Source organism: Pogona vitticeps, chromosome 3 (assembly GCF_051106095.1).
Source record: "Pogona vitticeps strain Pit_001003342236 chromosome 3, PviZW2.1, whole genome shotgun sequence".
In the NCBI taxonomy this organism is placed as follows: Eukaryota; Metazoa; Chordata; class Lepidosauria; order Squamata; family Agamidae; genus Pogona; species Pogona vitticeps.
This window is the reverse complement of record NC_135785.1, coordinates 87,395,519-87,420,889: the sequence shown is the minus strand read 5'-3', so window position 1 is coordinate 87,420,889 and position 25,371 is coordinate 87,395,519. Positions and strand designations below refer to the sequence as shown.

At 40.7% G+C, this 25,371-nt stretch overlaps 1 protein-coding gene across 8 annotated transcripts in view; it reads left to right on the top strand.

Moving 5' to 3' along the window:
- PCDH15 (protocadherin related 15) overlaps positions 1 to 25,371 on the top strand; it is a 979,840-nt gene that overhangs the window by 570,688 nt on the left and 383,781 nt on the right. The window lies entirely within an intron of this gene.

Genomic DNA, 25,371 nt, shown 5'->3' with positions numbered 1-25,371 from the left:
AAGCAGTCGTAAGATCGAATCCACGCGACGGAGTGAGCGCCCGTCGCTTGTCCCAGCTCCCGCCAACCTAGCGGTTCGAAAGCATGCAAATGCGAGTAGATAAATAGGGACCACCTCGGTGGGAAGGTAAACAGCGTTCCGTGTCTAAATCACACTGGCCATGTGACCACGGAAAGATTGTCTTCGGACAAACGCTGGCTCTATGGCTTGAAGAGCGGGATGAGCGCCGCCCCCTAGAGTCGGACACGACTGGACAAAAATTGTCAAGGGGAACCTTTACCTTTACCTTTTAAAGAAAGTCAGCAGTTGTATGAGGTTTTGAATATGGTCAAATCTTCAAAACAATCACAACATTTAGCAGTAATACAGAAATGTTTAGTCAAGCCATTTGTAAGTGCAACATGTTTCATCAAAGGTAACAAAACATCAAAGGCAACATGCATGGAAATATTCTCAAATACAGTGGTAAAGTAAAGGTAAAGGTAAAGGTTCCCCTTGACAATTTTTGTCCAGTCGTGTTCGACTCTAGGGGCCAGTGCTCATCCCCGTTTCCAAGCCATAGAGCCAGCATTTGTTTGAAGACAATCTTCCGTGGTCACATAGCCGGTGCGACTTAGACACAGAACGCTGTTACCTTCCCACCGAGGTGGTCCCTATTTATCTACTCGCATTTGCATGCTTTCGAACCGCTAGGTTGGCGGGAGCTGGGACAAGCGACGGGCGCTCACTCCGTCGCGTGGATTCGATCTTACGACTGCTTGGTCATCTGACCCTGCAGCACAGGCTTCTGCGGTTTAGCCCACAGTGCCACCACGTGGGATCAACATAATATGGCAATAACGTTTCATGTTGATGAGGGCCATTATAGTCTGAGGTCTTTTCAGTGCAAGGCAATCATACTTCATTTTTATTTGTCCTTGTCTTGGTCTTGCAGTATGTCGGTGTATTTCTTCAATGGACAAGAGAGGAGGACCTTGTTGGTTGTTTTCATATTGATGTAACAATCCTCTCAACAGTTGCTGGAAGATACTCTGTTATATGAAAACAAACCTTGTTTAAGTGCAACAAGTGGGGCTAATCTGCAACAAACCTTTGGAGAGTGGCATTTTCATGTGCAATGTTCTAGCTAGTCAGATGTGTGCCTTCTTCTAGAATATTCAGTTCTGGCCATCTATCCCCACCTCCATCTGTGGAGACTTCCATGGTCAGTTCTCACTGGGCTGTTTTGGTGCCTGTCTTTTCATGTTCATGGTGGTGGTGGTAATATTTTTTTTTACTTGTTGTTGCCGTTTCTGGAACCACTGCTGCATGGATTAATGATGTTCAGATCTACATATGCCTCCACACTCCGACAGCTAGTGTTTTTATAAAAAAATCAATAGAATAAAGTGTTTCTTTTTCATATGTGTACGTAAGCAGTTCTCTTGTGCATTGCTGAAAGATGTGGTGCAGTAATCCATTTGGTAAAATTTGCCCCCAATGACCACTAGAGGGAGAGTTTTATGAAACTGTTAGCTCTGTGGAGATAAAGGACGTAGACTCCAGCTTTTTTTCACATCAGTGTTTCCCAAACTTCTCAAAAATAAGGAATACATTTTCCAAATTAACATTGGAGGCTTGTACCATTCTAGCAACCACAAGGGGGTGGTACTGGATGTGTTAGTGCCCCCCCCCGTGACTTTTTGATTAAACTGATTTTAGGGATGCAGGTCAGTCAGACAGAAAATTGCTTTGAGGGCAGCCCTTTGCTGGCAGAAAGGAACAAAGCTATGGCACTTTTGATTTTATTGGACCTATCTGTGACTTTGGATATCACCAACGCTGCTATATTTCCAAATCGGCTCCTTGAGTTGTAGTGAGTGAGGTGCTGCTACTCATGGAGTCTTTTTTGTTTTTAGTTAGGGTTTGAATAGACAGGGAAGAAAAGGGATGCAGTCTGTCTCTTTGGCATTTAAATTGATGTTTGTATTCACGCACAATGGCACCTTACTGCCGGACAAGAAACCATGCCACATCTCATCAGATTGCTTCAGTTCTTAACTGGTGTTATGATTCACCCACCCTTCTGTCATAAACAGCACCCATGTCCCCACTTCTTTCCCATCCTTATTTTCATTGTCGTCAGCTGTCAGCCAGGATGTTGATTTTATGATTCCATACACATACATATGGAGGACGTGGTGGTGCCGTGGGTTAAACCGCAGAAGCCTCTGTGCTTCACACTCGGAAGACCAGCAGTCATAAGATTGAATCCACGCAACGGAGTGAGCTCCTGTCACTTATCCCAGCTCCTGCCAACCTAGCAGTTCAAAAGCATGTAAAATGCAAGTAGATAAATGGGTACCACCACGCTGGGAAGGTAACAGCATTTTGTGTCTAGTTGTGCTGACCACGTGACCACGGAAATTGTCTATGGACAAACGCTGGCTCTATGGCTTGGATGAGCACCGCCTCCTAGAGTCGGACATGACTGGACTAAATGTCAAGGGGAACCTTTACCTTTACACATACATATAATGGAAATTATGGCTTCAATTCATCAATATATCACTTACAAAAGAAAGAAAGAAAGAAAGAAAGAAAGAAAGAAAGAAAGAAAGAAAGAAAGAAAGAAAGAATAACAGCAGCAGCAGGGCCAAAAGTGGAAATGTCATTGCCTCTGGTGCTCCTTATTGGGTTTTCAAATCCTCTCTGCTTGAGGCATGTGAGTGCCTCTCCTTCTCCCTGCAGTAGGAGAATTGGCTCAGTCTTGCTGCTCTCTCTGCTACTACTTCTATTATTTCCTTCTCCACTTCCTCCTACCAAGGAACAGAAGCTGATTAATCAGTTTGATTAACGGCTTCCTCTGGTGATTTTGGGTGCACATTGGGTATATCACATTGTGTTTGATTTACTCACATCCCAAAGTCGCCTTTTGTCTTTTAATCAGTGGCATGCTGGTGGTGGTGACATTGCCACCTATCGTCCATGCAGAGCTGCACAACGGGATTTCAGCCATAGATGCAAGAGTCTAAACATTTTAACCCTATTCAGTTGGTGGTGTAACAGCTATATTTGCTCTCAGTTCCAGGCCTAATTTAAAGCAGTAGGGTTGTCTTTTTAAACCATTTAATGATTCAGGACTTATATATCTGCCTGGACCCAGTGCTCTTCTTCAGATGTAGAAAGTGACAAAACTTTAGGAGAGAATTCTTGTCACAGAGTGAGCAAGACGCAGGATCACTTATAGAGAAGGAAGAGGTTCATGCTTGTTTGTATTTTATGCAGAAAAGGAATATAAAGGCATCTGAAAGTGCAACAAAAAGTCAGAGTGGTACAACCAGAGAAGTAAATGAGGACAGGTCTTTCCTAACGTTGACCTTTAATCCATATCCTCCAACTCAACTCTTGTTACCTCATTTTATAAATATAATGTTCTCCCTATAATACATGTCATAAGACTCTGCATTACATTGACCCTATGATAATCAAACCATTGCCTTTTTGCTGCACCCATCAGTCTTTGGAGCAAAGATGGAAACAGTTGCTTTCTACTGCACAATATTGCAGCCAGAATGGCCAATTCTCATGGCTGCTCCGGAAGCCAATGTCAATAAAAGAACAGAAGCTGAATGAATAAATAGTATCAAGGACAGAATAATAATGCAGTTAATGTTCTGTGTGACATCACTCTCAGATACAAGAGGCTGCCATTTTTACAGACAGTTGTCTGCTTTCCAGCTATTCTTCTCTGTGAGGTTATTAAAAGAGCTCTCCTTGCTGCAAAATTCCTTGATATCAGATTAACAGTTCCATCCTTTACATTTCAAATTAGAAATAAGACCCATTCAATTCAACTGGCCTTGTCCCAAATAATGTATGTGGAGGATTGTAATCTTAATGTTAAGGTGCTAAGGTTTTGAAATAATGAACCAAGCACTGATATGTCATTAGCTGTTAAATTTATTCCTAAGGGAAGAGTACCATATTTAAACCAAGAGCTGGTTTAAAAGGCAAGTAAAAATTAAAGTGAAATTCCTTAATTAATATCTCTGTATGTAAATAAAAGTATAGCTGATATTGGAGCTGAAGAGGTAACGTACTAATGTGCCATAAATGTTTCCCAGTTGAGTTTCTCATCATAAAAGCAATTATATTAATTAACATGGTCTTAAAGCTTGCTGTCTAATGATTGATGCCCTGTGATCCATGCTTAGATTCAGCTGCAGCATCAATTAGTAGTTTATTGGTTTATAATTTCTGTTTGCAGTTTTTGTAAATTTGATTGTTGCTCCTGTTAGCAAGGAGATCAATTGCTTCACTCATACAGAACAACTGCAAATGCTGTTGTAAAAGTGTATCATGCCCAACCTCTATTTTTAAATATTTAAAAAATGTGTTATGTACACGTTCATTTTTTTTTCTGATTTAATTTTTATTCATTTTCAAAAGGGGTAGGATTTGGGGATTGGGGGAATGGGGGAATGGACATGAGTAGGGGAAGAGTAAAATTCCAGGGAGCGTGAAGGTACTTTTACATCCACTTATACAATTCTACTAGAATTTTAAAAAAAGAACAAAAAGAACAATTTAACAGGTTTTACCAGAATTACTATAGTTACTAATCTCTTCATTCCCTGACAGGACCTTCATGTTCTTCTTATATCTATGCTTTCCATCCATATTTCAAGTACAACTATGCAATCATTCCAAATTTTTGCATTCTTTTTAAGATAACTATGCTTCTGTTTTTTTCCAATGTTTCCCATATTATAGCTACAGTAGTACGTGTACCATCAAATGTTTCATTTCTTTATCTACAATCTCAGACAATATACTTAATTAATACAATTTGAGTTTAACTGATATCTCACAAAATACAAATTTTTTCAACATTTCATATAGTAATCTGTAGTAATCTCCAATAATTTTTTGCTTCCCTACCTGTCCACCCAATATGGTTGAAAGTACCGTCCTGTATTTACATTTCCAACACTTATTAAAACATTTCATAAAGTGCTTCTTGATTTTCATACTATACATTTTGAAGACAGGTGGTGTCCAATTTTAATTTTTATATTTGTTTATAAATTCTTTTACAACTGATGTATGAGTTTCATATGAGTTTCTTTGAGGCTCATTTTATCCATCTTTGTTATTGAAGTTTTCTTTCCTCTTCTTAGATCCTCTTTTTTCCATGGTGTGCTTTCCTTTGGTGCTTCTGATTTTGTTTTCTTGATGAAATTCTAAACTTCCATCTGAATTTGATCCTAATAATCCACTTGATTGCCCCTCTTCCTGTTTCTCATATTTTTCTCTTCTTTTGTATCCAGCCATTTCCTCCTTTTTTCATAAAATTTGCTGCTTTCATTGTTGAATTAATAGAATATCCCGGTGCCTGGAATTGGAAAAAGACACCTTCAGGTATCAACCACTTATGTGTAATTGAGTTTGTTCTCAGGAAATCTGGCACCTCCACATATTGTCTCTTTTTCTGTGTTATTTGCCACGGAATATGTTTCAAGATCTTAATTTCTTTTCCTTTTATAGTGGATCCTTTATCTTGAATATTTCTTAGAACTTTTTCTCGAAATACCATTCTTGTTGATTTAACATGAATTTCTCTGGGGAGTTTATTATTCCTGGAGTATGCTGTATTAATTCTTCATGCTGTATCTATATTTTGTTGTACTTCTTTTGGTTGCATCGACATAAGTGGGGATAAAAAAATTACACTGTCTTCATCTTTTTGTTCTGGAAGATTCTGGAATCTGAGTATGAGGTTGTCAGTCTCCATTTGTAACTTCAGCAGGTTGATTTCAACTTTTTTTTTCTTTCATGTTGCATCACTACATCTTCTGAATTCATAATCTCCTTTCTTCCGATTTTGGAGGTTTCTTGTATTTTGGCAATTTCTTTTTTAATTTTTATAACTTGGTGTTTATCAGTCATTTGCAACCCTAAATCTTTCATTTGTGATCCATTCCTCCTTGTATTTGCTGTAGTCCTGTGGATAATGTATGTTGAATGTTCTGTTGCCAATCCTTGTCTCTTGCCCCAATAATTTCAGATTTTGTTCCTGTGCAGGTGAGGCTCTCAGGGCCTTTTCCTTTCCCTCCTTCACTGTCATCTTCCAAATTTCTTAAAGATGCTATCTGGTTTCTTTCCCAGCAGGAGTCGCTGCTGCCCCTCCTTTAATTCAAACACTATTTACGTAGTCCATCCAAAACACAGGTCTCCACCTTTCTCTCTCTCTCTCATAAAAATGTTCTTGCAGCCACCAGTCAAAACAATGAGTTTTTAAGATAACAAACAATTGCCCCAATGTCTTGGGGCAAGTAGCATTAGCAGTTCAATCTTTCTCTCCAGCCTCAGTAATTAAGGGTAGGTCCTCCAATCAAAGCTGCTGTGGACTACAGGAGGGAGGGTTACCTCCACCGTGGTGCCAAAGGAAAAGGAAACAAAGGTGCTTCTGATCCAGTGATGTTATACAATCTAAGACTCTTAAGTTCCAAAGTTCAAAAGTTCTATTTCGTGATTCCAGTTTCTTCTATCAGCATTGTAATTAGGCAGTTTATGATTAAACTATTTCACAGGAGCGAGTCTTTGCCTTTGATTAAAACAGCTCATTCACCAAAAAACTTTTTCCCCTCTTCCCTCTTTCTCTTTCTTCTCCTTTTTCCAATCAAGGTTGAGGGATGTGGGGGGAGACTTGCTCTACCACACCTTGAAGGGTTACAGTATCTACTCTGCTTTCATTAACTCGTTAAGCCCAGCTTTCTTTTGTGTCATTGTTTTAGGCCCATAAAGGTTTCTTTATATAAAAACAGATATCTTGACTTATTTAGAGTCCTGGTCAGGATCGTTCCCAAAATCCCTCAGAGGCTCTGAGGTGAAAATGGCCTCTGCAAGGGGTGTTCCCAGCTCTTTGCCCAACATGGCTTTCACCTCGGTCCGTGCACTCAGAAAGACTTCCGGGGGGGGGGGGACCCAGCTTCTGCCAATTTCTCTCCCCTTTCTGTCACCTCTGCTCCTTCAGACGCTGCTTCTACTGGCAGACCGTCCTTTTGCCTCCTACATTGGGGGCCTCAAAATCAAGGGATCCTGACCACTTTCAGGAGCTCTCCCAAAACCTGACTGGTCTCACAAAACCCCATCTCCTCATACACACGTTCATTTTCATGGGAGAAGAGGCTCTACAAAATTGCGGCAGGGAAGATGAGGCATCTTTGCAAATTATAAATTTTATTGTCATCAAATCACTGATACCACTTCATTAGATATTTCTGTTATAGATGAGTAAATTAACGCATATATGATGAAGAAAAGTCTATCACTAATTGATATATTTAAAAGTTTAATCTATAGTTACTCTGTTTCTACCAGAGTAACTAAAGAAGGTGCAAGCCAAAATGTGTGAAATATGTCTGTTTCTAAGTCACTTATATAAGAGTGTATGTGTTTGTGTGTGTGTGTATTAGTCATTAACTGCATCCCGTAAACTGATCCAGAAAAACTTGATTGAAGTGCTGTTTAGTTACATTATCTATTTAAAATTTAGCCTATGAATATAAACTGTTGGTGAGGCATCAAAATCAGAAGAGCCACAGGATTGTTTAAGCCTCCTGATTTTTATAAAATAACGTAGTATTTAAGATATTGCAAGACTCTCTGTTGTTTTTTATAGCAGCAGATTTAGACAGCCATTTTCAACCACTATAAATTTCTACAGTATTCCTATTTTAGGTAGCAACCTTGAGTTTCATTTTGTTGAAATTGAAAAACATTTAGCAGCAAAGTAATTGGATTTTTTTTAAAAAAAACTGAAATTAAAATAATGAATCTATGAGCTCTTTAAGAGGCACAGCAGGCATAAAAGTCCTTATGTCTCAGATGAGGGCCTTAAATGGGAGCTTATACCACCAGCGTTTTTGTCTATGTCTGCACAATGTTTGCCCTTGGCTCTCGATTCAATACACAATGCTGCACTTACAGGCTTTTATGTTGCTTTCCCTCTCCACTCAAAAGGCCACACACAATCTCATCTTTGAGACTTTTAGCACTCTGAAGTATAGTTGGGACCAGAAAAAAAGCACAGTTCACATCCTGATTCAGCCGTGACAATCGGTGGCATGACCTTGTGCCAAATATATAGTCATGGCTAGAAATGTGCACAAACCAGCAAAATGGTGGTTCATTGTGGTTTGTGGTTTGTTGAAGTCCACAAAACATGAACTTCCCAAACTTTTGGGGAAAACAAACTATGGATTGGTTTGGTTTGGAAGTTCGGGAGTCCTAAAATGCCCCCTGAGACATCAAAATTGTAGACTGACCACTACATTCCCTCCAAATTTGGATTTCAGACATCTGAGTTATATACCTTTGAAGCAGGTTCCCCCAGGAAAGTACCCTTTGGCAGCTGGCTTGGGGGAAATTCCAGCAGCGATTCCTGCCAGGGAATCTGACACAGGGTGTTGCTCATCAGGAGGTGGACTGGGGAGGGACAATGTTCTTCCCCCAAACCCCATGGTCAATACCACGCTGGAGGTCTGAGCTGAGTTTGTAGAGGTGGTTGTGTGATCATCAGGAGTGGGGGAGAGACTGGCTGCCCAAGAAGGGAAGCAACATGTTGCCAGAGATCTGGGGTAACCTGGTTCTGAGATAGAACAGTTCCTCTTTTTAGCAGACGTGGCTCTGAGGTGAAAATGGCCCCTGCAAATTGGTCAAATAAATAAGAACAACCAATTTCCCAAGATCCTGCCCCTCCTCTGTATGACAGCCTTTCAAGTATTTGAAAAGTGCGATCACATCTCCCCCCAATCTTCTTTTCTCAAGGCTCAAGATATCCAACTCTTTCAGACTTTCCTCGTTAAGGCTTGGTTTCCAGCCTCTTGATCATCCTTGTTGATCTCCTCTGAATTTTTTGTCCTAATTTAATGACCTATTTCTTGAAGTGCAGTGTCCAGAACTGTACTCAAGATGAGGCTGACCAGTGCCGAATAGAGGGAACTAATACCTCATGGAATTTGGAGACTATGCTTCTGTTAATGCAGTCAAAAATAGCATTTGCCTTTTTTTCTAGCTACATCACACTGTTGGCTCATACTTAGCTTGTGATCTACAGTGACTTCAAGACCCTTCTTGCTTGTAGTATTGCTTAGCCAGGTATCCCCCATCTTGTAACTGTGTGTTTGGTTTCTTTTTCCTAGGTGTAGTACTTTGAATTTCTCCCTGTTGAATTTCATTCTGTAATTTTCTGCCGAGTGATCAAGCCTATCTAGATAATTTTGAATTTTGTTTCTGTCTTCCAAGGTGTTAGTTGTTCCACTCAATTTTGTGTCATCCACACATTTGATTAGCATTCCCTGTATCCCCTCATCAATTAATTAAAAATACTGAATATCAGGAGTGTGTGTACCTGTGCAAACACAATACATACCACAATCAAAGCCTGGGCATTCAGGCTGCAGTTTTAAACCAAGAGCACACCCATGCTGTAAACTGGAGTTGATCAGGATTACATGTCTTGTCCGCAATAAGTTCAATTTTTGTTCATTTTTATCCAGTCTGTTACTGACACCAGACAGCAACTGGCATAGATTCTTCCAACCAGAAACAGAAATGGGTATAATATGCATACTAGTGACACCCAGCTCCCAAACTTCAACGTGCCAATGACTAAGGTCTTAGGCAGAAATCCCTCAGCACCATCTCGTGAGCTTGCTCTCTGAGAGGGACTGGAACCACTCTAAAACAATTCCTCCGTTTCTCATTCTAGAAGGAGAATCTGGAGGGATCCCACATTTGATGGTGTGGACAGCTGCAGAAACAAACTACATCAGGAAAAGTTAGAGAAACACAAAGGGAATTATTTCAACCTCTGTGGTAGTAATAATTACTGTACTAGTAATCCTGTAAGTGCTTAAAATGCAAAGGTTAGTTTTCCTAATGAATGAAACACACAGTGAAGATACTCATTTATACTGTATGTGAAATGAAAGAAGAAATGATAAATCAGTCATAATTTTTATGAAGAGATTGAAGTTTGAAATACAGGGTGCGTAAGTACAGTAATCTCTTTCTAAATTACCTATATAAACAATGTTCCTTGGAGAAACGGAACAAAGTGGAGGCTATGGTCATTCTGACAAGTTCCATAAAATATCCACTTATAAAATATTAGGTCCTTTTAGTCTGCTGCTCTATCTGGACTGAGCTCTTATATGACCTCAATTCAGCTCTGAAATAATCAATCTTAATTTGAGGCCAGTATAAATTTTTATCCAAAAGGGCATTCTATAATTTTTTTTTAATTACTGTGGTCCAACCGTAATGAAAATTCAACTGCAATTTTTGCAATATTGAACTTCTTTCAGTAAAGTTGAATTCAATATGTTATTTGGGGGAGGAAAAAATGTCTAAGCAATCATTTGTTCATTATTGTTATAATTGCTCCAAATAACAAGTTCCAGAAAATGCTACATAAAGTGATACCTTTGACTTGACTGATTTCTCTCTTTCTTCCAAAGATGATTATAGCAAAAGTATAAAACTTATTCAAGGAAATAAAAAAATATCATGTAAGAAAATGAAGCAGGAGATTGGAAGTGTGGCATCATGTTCTGGTTGCTTAATTGAGCATTGTAGTAGCACTGTGACCCTAAATCGCTTACTTTGCAGCATATTTAAATACTTGACATGGCACAGGAATTAGAAATACCTACAGGGGGTAAGGAGAACAGGCTTCCTTGAATACCCCCCCCCCCATTCTTTCTTTCCAGGAGCGCATAATAGGAATATTTTACTTGAAACCCAAAGTTTTCCACAACACTCTTTGAAAACTGCCTTTTTTCTAGTAGGGAGATTTCAAGCTTAAGGAAGTGCTAGAAAGTTCTGGAAGAATTGCATTATAGTTGGATGTTGGGGGTCATCACAGTTGCTGGTGGAAAGAGTTTAAGAATGGATCAATACTAGCCCAGAAGGAGCCTCATGTCTTTGGATGTCAGCCTGTTGCATTGTTGGTGAGCTTTGTATTCTATGTAAACTCAGAGGTATCCTCTGTCTAAGTAGGCTTGCCCTATACAAATCTTTCCCAGAAATCATGAGGCTTATAACAACATGAGAGACATGGACCCAAACCCTGCCAAAGGACCACACATGCTATCTTCAAGACTTTTTCTGTTCAAATGAACATGACCAAATGAAGGTGATTAGAAGCCTTAGTGAGGGATGAAAATCCTGACTTCTTTTGACCTTAAGGAAGAAAATGTGAGGATTTTCCTCCCTGCCACGAGGCAGGTTTTTTTTCTTTTCTTTTTTTTTCTTTTTTTTTAGATGAGATATTTTGCAGAATGGAAAGACTGATTTTTGTGCATTTTGGACAGATGTGTTTCACTGGACAATGTAATTAATTGTTGTGTTCTTGCATCAACTAGCAAATGTAACACCATTGGTTGAGCTGTTTTAGAGAAGGGGAATTTCAGAGAAATACCTCCCAAAGCGTAAGGCTAGGAGTCCTATTTTATTTTGCCTTTTGCAGAATGGGTAAACTAAACTAGGAATGGAAGAGCTTCATGTTATGCCCAGATACAATATATTGTGCCCAAACAAGCTAGCATTTGCAGCCCAATGAAAAAGTCTGGTTTAAAGCTGACTTGCAATCCTGATCTCTTTATGCACATACACTCCTAACCCTTAGTTCGAAGCCATGTGAACCTCACCAGCTTCTGGTTTGTTTAACCAAATGAAAGAGTGAATGTGCTGTGGGCACAAATTACACTTCTATTTGTACCCTGGCTGCACTTTCTAATTTTGCAATTTTCTGCTTTTAGGATTAAGAACAGACACAGAGACATGCATAGTGTTGCCTTTATAAAGAAGGATTAGCACATGGCAGTCACCTGAAAATAACCAAGAAATTGGGATTTCACAAATGATGTTCCACATAGCATAAAAGGTCAGATGTCTTCTGTAGAGAATGAAGTACAGTGGTACTGCAACTTACGAACGTCCCTACTTATGACCATTTTGAGTTACAACCAGCTCCGGCTGCAAAATTTTGCTTCTACTTGCGACCGGATTGTCCACTTACAAACAGAAAAAGGCAGGGGAAAAAGGTGGGAAATTCAAATTTCTAACTGTAGGTGATGATGAGGCTGCTTCTTTGTAGCTCTTTTGCCCCAGCACTTAGAGAGTGTGTGTCGGAGGAGGCTTGGGACTGCGTTGCTTCTGCTTCTGAGTGAGTGTGTGTGGGTTTGCAGGGAGGCTTTGGGCTGCCTGGTAAGGTAAGGTGTTGTTTTCTGGTTTTTCAAAACTGTTTGGTTTTTTCCCCCCATTTCCGATGGGTCTTGGAGGTTTAGTTGCTTTTTTGGTGTTTTTCCCCATTTCCAATTGGTCTTGGGGGGTTGTTTGGTTTTTGGCTTCCCCCCATTTCCAATGGGTCTGGGGGGGTTGGTTGCTTTTTTGTTTTTTTCCCCTCATTTCCGATGGGTCTTGGGGGGTTTGTTTGTTTGAGTTTTTCCCCCATTTTCAATGGGTCTTGCATGCTTCCCTTGCCTTTTCCTTTGTTTTCTTTGCATTTTCGACCTGCCCCCTTTGTTCTCTGTGCATTTCCGATCTGTTTTCTGTGCATTTCCAATGGGTCTTGCAAGCTTGATTGCTTTTCTTCCCCCCTTCAGCTGGAAGGGATTAATCATGTTTCCAATGAATCTTGCAGTGATTTTTTTGGTGATTTTTTTTTCTTCAGCAAGAACGGATTAATTGCATTTCAGTGCATTCCTATGGGAAATGGTGCTTTGACTTATGACCATTTCGAGTTACATCCATCTTCTGGAATGGATTATGCTCATAAGTCAAGGCACTACTGTACAAAGGCTGAATGTACAATTTCTAAAGCTTGCTGTTTTGTTTAGGATGGGCTGGCTACAAAGCTAGCCTGAGAGAGCGTTAGGGCATTTGTTGCATTGGATTGGGAAAAGCTTGCTGTTCTAAGCTTTAGCTGGACATGGAAAACACATTTGTTCCTCTCATGCATACATGCAATGAAAAGAAAACCCCACGCAGCCTATCTGAACCAGCACTTGATAAATTAGTACCTGAACTTCTTTGGGTCAAATGTTTTTGTATCTATCAAGAGAGAGCAATCTCCATAGATCTAGGAGCTGTACATTTCTACTTAAGACTATGGAGAGTCTCTCTCTCTCTCTCTCTCTCTCTCTCTCTCTCTCTCTCTCTCTCTCTCTCTCTCTCACACACACACACACACACACACACACACACACACACACACACACACACACACACACACACACACACACACACACACACACACACACACACACACACACACACACACACACACACACACAACCCTGAAAGACTTCTTGTTTTTTAAAAGTCTGTGATAGACATGGGGATGAATATGAAAATGAATCAGTATATTCGTTAAATATCCCTAATTTGGCAGATAGTCATTGCTTCATATTCTTGGGGCCCAAAGACCCAAATGAATACGAAGCAATGAATATAACCCTTTTATATTCGTTCCTTTGTTCCCTATTTGCTTATGCCTCCGCGGATCAGCTGTTCTTCAGGGGCACAAGCAGAGAGGGATTTTTCCTTTGGGTAGCTTGCTTAGCAAGTCAAGGGGGAAAGCAGAGATCAAAGCGATCCTGCAGGGCTTTGATCCCTGCTTTTCCTCTCCACTTGTTAAGCCCCGGCGGGTGGCTTAGCAAGTGGAGAGGGGAAGCAGGGATCAAAGCTCTACAAGATCGCTTTGATCCCTGCTTTCCCTCCTCTTGATGGAAAGAAAAAAAAAGACCTGATGGAGGATGAATTTTTTCATTCTTCCTTGGGTCACTGGGAGAGCAATTTGTGGTTCATTTTAGCGCTTTGTCCCCATGTCTAGTCTGCGACCTGTTTTAGAAAAAAGATTTCTCATGCCCTCTAGTGGACCAAAAAAAAAAGGTGGAAAAATTGAGGTTGAAGTCCAGGGGCACACTATAGATTTCAAAATAGAGATGGGCACAAACCACAGGTTCAGCAGTTCATGCCATTTCGTCCTTTGGATGAATAGGTGTTCAGTGGTTCCCAGCCCCACCTCCTTCAGCAGGCGCCCACTCAGAGGCATTGACGCAGCTTCCCTGCCCCACCTCCTCTGGGTACTGCCTCTGAATGAGTACCCACTGGAGGACGCAGGCCTGGGAACAGCTGAACACCTACTCGTCCAAGGGACAGACCGGCAGTTTGTGCCCATCTCTGCTTCAAAACAGAACAAAGTTTTACACAGGGCACAAGGGGAACTTTTTAAGTGATCTCCCCCCAATAAATCTTCGTGTGCTGGGTCTAAAGCATTACATCATATAAATGCCTGCAATTCTAAAGAGGAGACAGCATATTATATCAGGCTTCAGAATTAGATATTGACTCTATTTCCTATCTCCCCCAATAGCATAGCCAATGGTGATATTGGTGATGTAACTGTTAATCAGTACCTAGAAGTCTGTCTGGTCAAAGCATTTGGAATATTGTCTGTGGCTGGCAAAATGACAATGCATTATGCCATCCAGATATGAAATAGTTTGATGAATTAATTTGAGCCTTTATGTGTATTTTAGTTGTTGTGCATTTCACAGATCTACATAAACAAGCAGTTTTAAACATTTTAAAAATAAAATTTGCATCTGGCAGGACTGAAGTTATATTGAGGGATAGTTGATAGATCCCATCATATTGCCTGGTGCCTGTAAATATTGAAAAACAAAAAGAAATTGATGCAGATTTTAAAATGAAATAAACTCCTTTTTTAAAATACCCTGAGACTTTTGCCTCTGTTTCCTAATCTGGACTGTAACTATCAGTAAACATGTTCATGATACAGATTGCAAATGACAATTTACCCAGAAGTCCTATCCATTTGTTAGAACATTGTGTACTTGCAATAGAAATGGAGAGGGTGGAACTCGAGCCCCACCACCTTTGATCCTGGTTTCATCACTCTTCTACTTGTGGAAAGCATTCTCTGCTGTTCATGAGGGCTCTTCACAGGAATTGGAACTTAGGGAAAACAGCATCCTAATTCACATAGAGAACCCCCAGAACAATGAAGGTTTCCCCTTGAACTCTTTACCCTCCATGTATATGAGAGTGACGAAACCGGAAAGGAGTGCTCTTCAGCCCTGCATGTTTCTAGTACAATTGTGTGATGATTGAATAGGGCTAATGTGTTTTAGGAAACAAAGTGAAGGTTCTGTCATTATGTTCCCGCCCCCCCCAGTCCCTTTCTCTCTGATTGGCTCATCCATTTCTGTCCTCCCTGCAGATTTGGGCTTCCTTGATAAATTGGAGTAATCCACAGGTCAGCCCTACCACTCAGACAGAGTGAAGCAATGTCCCAAAAAGGCAGGAGATTGCTAGTTATTGGTTTGTTATTATCGTGTTTTTACTGCCAGGAATTGAGAATTCTGGGATATGTATTTATTTATTGCTTTGCATCTCTTTGCTTTGGAAACTCTGCCTGCTGAGTTGGGAGATATGATTTGTGGCTCCCGTTCCTGCAGCAGAATGTTTTGGGCCAACCCTGGATCCCTCATGAACCACTTGCAATACCTTCACAAACCACCAGTGGTCCCTGGATGTTTTAGGACTTCGGTTTGCTTGCCGTTTTGTTTTGTTGGGGAGAAGATTATTGTTTATTACTGGTGCGTTTTTATTAATTGCATTTTATTTTGTTTCTATTACTTTATTTTTGTGCTGCCTATGATCCAAAAAGCTGTGTATATGTGTACCAAGACCTGTGCCTTCATTTCTACATCTTCAACTTATAATCAAAACGATTGCTGAATGCAGTCCTTTGAATGGAAGGCATTTAAGCATTACTAACTTCCTAGCTCCTGAAGAGAGCGAAGGTGGCTGACTGCTGTTCATGTATAGTCTCTCATGTATAGTCTCTCATTAGTCTCTCACGCTGTACTGCTGCTTCTTGTAAACTCATGTTGTGTGGTAACTGATTATCTACTCTAAAAGGTTCTTGCAGCTGAGAGAGGTGAGTGAAGCACATTTCTCTGCTAAGAAAAATGTAACTGAGACTTACTGAGATTTAAAAATCAAAGCAAAACACAACGGACCTGTGTAGAAGATTACACACTAAGTCATCGTGCAACAATATTAAAGCATCACATATAATTAATTTCCTCCTCTTCCACTTTGTTTCCCAGCTAAGAATGTACTGATCCCTTTTTCTGACTGAATCAAATTAAACTTTTACATAGGACTTCTTATGCAACTTACAATGCTGAGATCTGTCAATGTTTGTGAATGGTCATTTCTTCTTTGTGGCCTCTGTAAATGCACACAAATGGGTCTTGTCTGCGCCTGTGCTGACATTCTCGGAATATTCTCCTCCAACTGGCCATTCAGTGACTGTGCTACCGTTCAGTCCAGCCATGGCCCATTCTAGCCCTACATTAGGGCGAGCATTTGACAATCCAGAGTTGGAGTTTAAGACTCTTCCTCTATCTCACAAGAAGAGGAAGGAGAAAAGGAGGCTTGTCTCACCACCTCGATTTAAGCCCATTATGATCGGGCTCAACATGGACAAGCTAAATGCTTCCATTTTCTCCAGCATATCAACACTTCGACATGGACAAGCTCGACATCAACAAATGTTGACATGGACAAGCTAAATGTTCCTATTTCTCCGGCATATGACACTTCGGCATGGAATGATATTTCTCAAATGCTGGTCCATCTCATGTCGAAGCCCATTATTATCAGGTTTAACATGGACAAGTCAAATGTTTCCATTTTCTCTGGCATATCAACACTTCGGCATAGAAGGATTCTTCCCACTCACATTGAAGCCCATTATGCTCAGGCTCGACATGAACAAGCTAAATATTTCCGTTTCTCATGCCAGTCCATCTCATGTTGAAGCACATGGGTTCCACATGGACAAGCTAAATGTTTGCATTTTCTCCAGCATATCAACACTTCAGCATAGAACAATGCTTCCAATATGCCGGCTTATCTCACGTCGAAGCTATTATGACCGAGCTCGACATGGACAAGCTAAATGTTTTTCATTTTCTCCAACATATCGGCACTTCGGCATGAAACGATGCTTCTCACATGCCAGTCCATCACACATCGAAGCCCATTATATTGGGGTAGACATAGACAAGCTAAATGTTTCCATTTTCTCTAGCATATTAACACTTCGGCATGGAGGGATGCTCCCCATATGCCGGTCCAGTTTATGTTGAAGCCCATTAGGATCAGGCTCGACATGGACAAGATATATATTCTTTTTTTTTTTTTTACTCTACCAGATCGACACTTTGGCATGGAAGGAGGCTTCCTGGACAACCAGAGACACTGTCACATAAATGCAGGTCCCACAATTCTACACCGGTACCAGTTTTGACTTGAACATCTCCCACGTCTGAGCATGAACTGGAATCTTACTCAAATCTACAATCTTACTTGAACGAATTGCCCTCCAACATGATGTGATCGATCATCAGCCTCAGTCTCCTTCAGTACACTTCTCCTCATATGCACAGATCATTTCTCGGTTGGCCACATCCCTTTCGTTGTAAATGGAGGAATCGCCTTCTCCGGAAGCTGACCTTTCAGGCACACTGAAATGATACAGAATTTTTAGGAAGACACCCCAGTCCCAATTCTGTGAACCCTACTATTAAAGAGTACAATAGGACTGATGTCCTTGGCAGGGACATCTATTCCCTTCGGTCGTTTCTGCTCCGTGTAGCCAACTACCAGGCAGTGATAGGCGCCTACCAAGGGCAATGATGGTCAAAGATTTTATCCATCTTAGATTCTGGTCCTGAATCCATCAAAACAAAACTTATAAATGCTCACACTGAGGCCACAGTTCTAGCAAAGTGACACAGGATTGCTGCTAGACATGCAGCAAAAATGGCCTCAGTGACTAAGCTCGAAAGCCATCAACTCGACGTCTATATGCAAATAAATTGATATCTTTTATTAAATATACAGAAACAAATAACTACCTTACCAGCTCTCTGTGAAATTGTTTTTTTACTCCACCTTTTTGAATTTGGCCTATTCCCTTCCACTTTAAAATGTTATATATCAGCTATTGTTGCCCATCAACCGGATGATTCTGATCCAGAAGGGCTTTCGTCGCCCCCTACAGTCAAAGACTTTCTTAGAGGACTCAATAACACCCGTCCTCCATGTAAATGCATCGTTCCCCCATGGTTGACAGATCATTCTAAAGGCACTAATGCACCCACCATTCAAGCCCATTTTATCTTCAAATACGAAATTACCTACTTTCAAACAGCCTTCCTAGTGGCTATCATATCTGCCAAGAGTGCCTGCAAAATGGCCGGCCTGTAATTCGATCCACCCTTTATTCAATTCTTCCCTGATAAAGTGACTTCGTAATTTGATGTCTCGTTCCTACCCAAAATCGACTCAGATTTTCATATTAATCTGTGCTTCATATTACCATCATTCTTCAAATTGCCACCACCATCTCTAGAGCACATGCTTCACAATATTGACGTAAGGCACTTGGTCTGGACACTACCAGGACCTTCAGACTAACTAACAGGCTTTTTGTATGCTTTCTTGGTCCTCATAATGAAGGTCCAGCTTTATCCTAAACCACTGGTTCTTAACCTTGGGTTACTCAGGAGTTTTGGACTGCAACACCCAGAAGCCTTCACCACCAGCTGTCCTGACTGGGGTTTCTGGGAGTTGCAGTTCGAAAGCATCCGAGTAACAAAGGTTAAGAACCACTGCTCCTAATCCATATCTAGATGGATAGTCCAGACTGTATCTATGGATTATCAGCTGTCAGGCAAGTCACTGTCTAATCATCTTAAAGCTTATTCCACCAGAGCTCTGTCCACCTTGGCTGCATTCCAGCGTAGAACCGAAATTCTCGACATCTACTGTGCAGCAACAAGATCCATGCCATTCACCTTTGCGATGCACTACGTGCTAGATGTAAGGGTACGCAATGATGCTGAAATTGGCAGAACTGTGTTGGTATCCTTTCTACCGTGACGTCCCACCGGCCGATAAGTGACGCTTGCTATTCACCCATTTGTGTGCATTCAGAGAGGCCATGAAGAAGAAAGCAAGGTTTCTTACCTGTAACCATGGTTCTTCGAATGGTCCTCTGTGAATTCACACTACCCACCCATTCTCCCCTCTTTCTGTCACGGGTATCTTATTTATTATATAACTCTCGTGCCCGGCAGACAAATTTCAGGAACTGAAGGGAATCTTGGGTAGGAGGAGCATGTGCCTCATGGGGGATGAGCCCATAAAATTGTTATTTTTAGCTCTAGAATATTCTGAGAACGTCAGGGCAGCTGGAAACATATGCCAAAATACTGTTCATGTAGTTAGATGGTGCAAACCAGATGATGTTGTCATCTGGAACTGGTAATGTTTTATTAAAACTAATTAAACCTTTCATATACTCCTCCCTTCAGGCTCTCAGACTCCCCGAGGCTCCATTTCACCCTTGGGAAGCCTGTGGGAGCCTTGGAGGTGGGTGGAGAGAGGCATCTAATAATAAAAGGGACCACAATCAGCAATCTGGCTGTGACTTTTGACTGTTGAAGGCTCCCTCCAGGTACCCATAGGTTTCTCCCAGGCAAAATGGAACCTGATCAAAAAGAACCGGAAGTGGGGTAGGGAGCTTTTAATTAGTTTTAATTAAATATTACTGGTGCTGGAGGAGGAATTGCCTAATTTGTGCTTCACAACTACATGAATAGGTTCTTGGCCATAGTTTCACCTGGACATATGAGTTGCTTCACTAACTGATATAAAACAATACCAAGTGCAGATCAACATACTGTGATACTGCTAGGTGCAGTTGTTGTCATTGTTGTTTAGTCATTTAGTCGTGTCTGACTGTTCGTGACCCCATGGACCAGAGCACGCCAGGCCCTCCTATCTTCCACTGCCTCCCGGAGTTGTGTCAAATTCATGTTGGTGGCTTCGCAGAGACTGTCCAACCATCTCATCCTCTGTCGTCCCCTTCTCCTCTTGCCGTCACACTTTCCTAACATCAAGGTCTTTTCCAAGGTGCAGTTGTATTTTATATTAATGCAGTTTTATGTTATATTAAAGGAACACCCCTTAATACACCATACCCTAGTGCAAATAGCAACAGAGGCTTTGGCAGAACAAAGCCCATTCATTAATATTCACCTCTGCTGCTTTTTCCTCTGCAAAAATAATCCCATGGAAACAAGTTTCTTTTCAAAATTATGTAAAGCCTTGCTTCCCTCACATTTCTGCTGCTGTTCCAAGGCTTTTCTACCAGTGATCTGCACTCAACTCTTCTCTCACATTTCCTAAGGTCTTTAGCTTCTTTCTTTCAATCTCTTATGCTTGGAACTGCCTTCCAGAATATCTCTGTGAGGTATTTACATTTTTCATATCAACACCCCAAGCCTGCATTTTCCATTAAGCCTTTGAAACAGTCCTCTAGTCTTAGTACTCTACTAGAAAGAAGCCAACCTATGTATACCTGAAATAATTATTTGTTTTGCTTCATCTCCATTTCCCTCTTCATCCTCTCTGGTGTCTATTCTGCTTAGTTTTAGACAGCAAGCCCTTGGGGAAGAGCTCTTTCCTCTTCTACTTTGTAAAGTTTGCACACATTGATATGTATGTATGTATGTATGTATGTATGTATGTATGTATGTATGTATGTATGTATGTATGTATGTATGTATGTATGTATGTATGTATGTATGTATGTATGTATGTATGTATTGTACAGTATATCACAGGAGTACACTCCCTCACATTTCATAAATATTTTAGTATATGTATTCGTGTGATGACACTGAAGAAATGACACTTGGCTACAATGTAAAGCAGTGAGTGTACAGCTTGTACAACAGTGTAAATGTGTGTCTCCTCAAATAACGCAACACAGCTATTAATGTCTAAACCGCTGGCAACAAAAGTGAATAAACCCCTAAGTGACAATGTCCAAATTGGGCCCAAGTAGCCATTTTCCTTCCCTGGTGTCACGAGACTTGTTAGTTTCACAAGTCTCAGGTGTGAAGGGGGAGCAGGTGTTATCACTCTCACTCTCTCAAACTGGTCACTGGAAATTCCACATGGCACTTCATGGTAGTGAACTATCTGATGATCTGAAAAAACGAATTGTTGCTCTTCATAAAGATGGCTAGGCTATAAGAAGATTGCCGAAACCCTCAAACTGAGCTGCAGCACAGTGGCCAAGAACATACAATAGTTTAACAGGACAGGTTCCACTCAGAACAGGCCTCACCTTGGTCGAGCAAAGATGTTGAGTGCCCATGCTCAGCATCATATCCAGAGGCTGGCTTTGGGAAATAGATGTATGAGTGCTGCCAGCATTGCTGCAGAGGTTGAAGGGGTGGGTGGGGTTAGCCTGTCAGTGCTCAGATCATATGCAGCACACTGCATCAAATTGGTTTCCAGGGCTGTTGTCCCAGAAGGAAGCCTCTTCTAAAGATGATGCATAAGAAAGCCCACATACAGTTTGCTGCAGACAAGCAGACTAAGGACATGGATTTCTTGAACCATGTCCTGTGGTGCAATGAGACCAAGATAAACATATTTGATTCAGATGGTGTCAAGCATGTTTGGCGGCAACCAGGTGAGAAGTACAAAGGCAAGTGTGCTGTGCCTATAGTCAAGCATGGTGGTGGGAGTGTCATGGTCTGGGGCTGCATGAGTGCTGCCGGCACTGGGGAGCTACAGTTCATTGAGGGAACCATGAATGCCAACATGGACTCTGACATACTGAAGCAGAGCATGATCCCCTCCCTTTGGAGACTGGGCTGCAGGGCAGTATTCCAACATGATAACCACCCAAACAGACCTCCAAAATGACCACTTCCTTGCTAAAGAAGGTGAGGTTAAAGGTGATGGACTGGCCAAGCATGTCTCCAGAACTAAACCCTATTAAGCATATGTGGGGCATCCTGAAATGGAAGGTGGAGGTGCACAAGATCTCTAACATCCACCAGCTCTGTGATGTCATCATGGAGGAGTGGAAGAGGACTCCAGTGGCAACCTGTAAAGCCCTGGTGAACTCTATGCCCAAGAGGGTTAAGGCAATGCTGGAAAATAATGGTGACCACACAAAACATTGACACTTTGTGACCAATTTGGACACAAAGTAACATTGTTACTTAGAGGTGCACTCACTTTTGTTGCCAGAGGTTTAGACATTAATGGATGTGTGTTGCATTATTTTGAGGGGACACACATTTACACTGTTATACAAGCTGTATACTCACTGTATCCTTGAAGGCTTTCACGGCCGGGAACTGATGGTTGCTGTGGGTTTTTCGGGCTCTTTGGCCGTGTTCTGAAGGTTGTTCTTCCTGACGTTTTACCAGTCTCTGTGGCCGGCATCTTCAGAGGACTGGAGTAGGAACTCTGTCTATGCTCTGTTGCTGTTTGTTGGATAGTTGAGTATTTATAGCTGTGGGAACAGCTTTTGTCTTTTTTCAGGATATAAGGCGATCAGCGTGTTTTTTGTTGTGATAAGAGGGGAGAGATTATCTGTTACTGTGATTGATGGGTGTCGTTAGCTGGTCTTTTTTGTGCAATGATCCCTGGTCCTTGTGGCTGGGTAAAGTTCATTGGCCTTTTACAGGCTGTATTTTTCAATATTGGGAGCCAGGCCGTGTTTAGTTTTAGGTCTTCCTTTTTGTTGAAGTTCTGCTGATGTTTATGGATTTCAATGGCTTCCCTGTGCAGCCTAACATAATGATTGCTGGTGTTGTCCAGTACTTCAGTATTTTGAAATAGAATTTCATGTCCAGCTTGGTTTAGGGTATTTTCAGCTACTGCTGATTTTTCCGGTTCAACTTAGCGTATAGTCCAAGAACATTTGGCGTATAGTCCAAGAACACTGCTGTAGGTAAATTGCAATATGTGTAGTCTTTTTTAATTGTTCCACTTCTAATAATTTGAGTGACAACAAGTCTGCTATGGCACAAATAATGGGTTCTCTTCTTCTCCCTCTCCTCAGAGTACACAGCAACAAAAAGGCACTGTCAGTGTGGTTTGTTTACGCTAAGGTGCTTGTTTGTCTGTGACCAAACTTTCATAAGAGCAAACAGTTGCCATCGTTTTTTTCTTTCTGACTATGCTGGGAAGGAAAGGTTAAAAAGTCTTATGTTTCTTTCTTGTAATATTTGGATGTCGCTTGACAGGTAAAACCAAAGTTGTTGGCCTGTCAATCCTTAGTTGGTTCAAATTATGACTGCTGTTAAGAATTAGGTGCCAACTAGGGCACACATTTCTTGTAAAAAAGAACATGCAGTACATATCTGGAAATATCTGTCTTTCCAGAGTCATATGCAGACTGAAGTTTAGTGCAGAAAATGTCATTCCACTCTCTATCAACATCTGATCCTTTCACATGTATTTTGAGTAGATTATCAAGGTGGCATTTTAGCAAAAGGAAAAAAGGGGACTCTAGAGAGAAGGATCAAAATAAAGAAGGGATTTTACAAGGGGAAATTTACTTAAGGGTTTACCTTGGTTACTTATTAAATTTATATATTGTGCATCTAGTGGCAAGCAGCTACTTTGGGTAGTTTATAGCAGATTAACACACGCACACCATGCCCCCAAACAAACAAATATTAATAACAGAAAAAAAACTCAGAGGCAACAGCAAAGCAAAATTAAAATTCAGATGTAATAGGTCAACAAAGTCTGTCATATGGGGACTGTGTTCTTAAAGGCATCCTTAAACAGCTCAACTTTTAACACGCTTCCTGAATGTCAAGAGAGTGGGGGCCTGGCATATATTCACAGGTAACACATTCCAAAGCATCATGGCCACCACCCAAAAGGCCCAGTTCCTGGTGGTCATTTTCCAAGCCTCCCTTGAGATGGCCACCCATAATAGTGAAACCTGGGAAGAATGGGTGGCCCAAGTAGATGCTCTTAAGGAGAGACACTGCAACAGGTTTTACAGATTTCATGTTTTTAATAATATTTGTGTGCAATCAAGTCAATTCTGATTTGCAGGACTCTTTCTTTGGGGTTTTCCAGGTAGAGAATACTCAGAAGTGGTGGTCTATTTCCTTCTTCTGGGGGCAGCCTGGGACTTATACATTCCATCCCTGTATCAGAACACATTGAAGGTCATAATCTAGCCTGATGGCATCAGAAATCAGGACATAATTAGTTGTGTCATTAGAAAAAAATTATAAACCCCCTGCCTCAGATCACAAAACATGGGGAGGTGATTGTAAGCCTTCTTTCCCAAGCCATAATTCAAATGAAAGTGCTCCTGATTCTGAACCTGGCTATTGGATACCAGTGTAAGCTTTTCTCCTAAAGGAGATTGTGACTACTTGAAGGAGGAGGTGATGTCAGGAGATTTCTTCCCAGAGCATTTAATTTCTGGTGAAAATTCCTCTCCAGGTCTCTCATTGTCATTGTTTTTAAAAAGTTGTACTGGTTCTTATTAATGTGTTGTATAACTGACAATTTTATTTATTTGTGATAATGTGTTGCATCTACAGTGGCACTCAGTGGTGAACAAAAGTTTTATATTGCTAGTAGTAATTCACTTGCTATTGTAGATTAATAGGTTACAGTAAGTACTTTTTAGTTAAACAATTGGCTTCTAGAGAAGGTTGTTGGTGGTGTTCTTCTAGGCTTTTTAAAAACATGGTTCTGATTTTTCAAAATCTTTTTATTCAGTTGTAGTTTTAATACATAATATCCTTAATTGCTTTCTACTAATATAATTCATTGCCTTTTCTCTGCTTTCATTGTTTAAATACTGTGTGAGGCACCTTGAGTATATTTACTGGGAGAAAGGCAAGATATAAATCAAATGAATGAATGAATGAATGAACAAATAATACTCAGTTCTTAAATTATGTAGAAGAACAGTGAGGTACTTAATAAAATCCACAAGTCCCACCTCATAATTTGGTTGTCATAAAACTCTCCTCTACTCCTCTAGCTGCCAGCATTTCAAGTACTGTGAATACCACATTTTTTGAGAGAATCGTGTGTGTGATGTCTATCTAAAATGAAATTCATGCATTTCTCTTAACTGAAGTGAGACATTTCAACAGAATGTGGGCATTTGTTCAGGCCAAAATTAACAAAGATTATTCATCTGTGACTTGTAATGCATTGTGGTCTAACTCTTCATAAGGTAAGAAAAAATATGTGAGCAAAGAGATCACTTTTCCTGGACTGCATTTTCAAGCTGTTGGTGACACAGGATTTATCTGCTTCAATGCCAAAGGATTTTTTTTCTTTTTAGTATATAGCCATACAGTACTAGTGACTATTTAAAGAGGAATGTGCATATAGCTATATACTAACAAGAATATG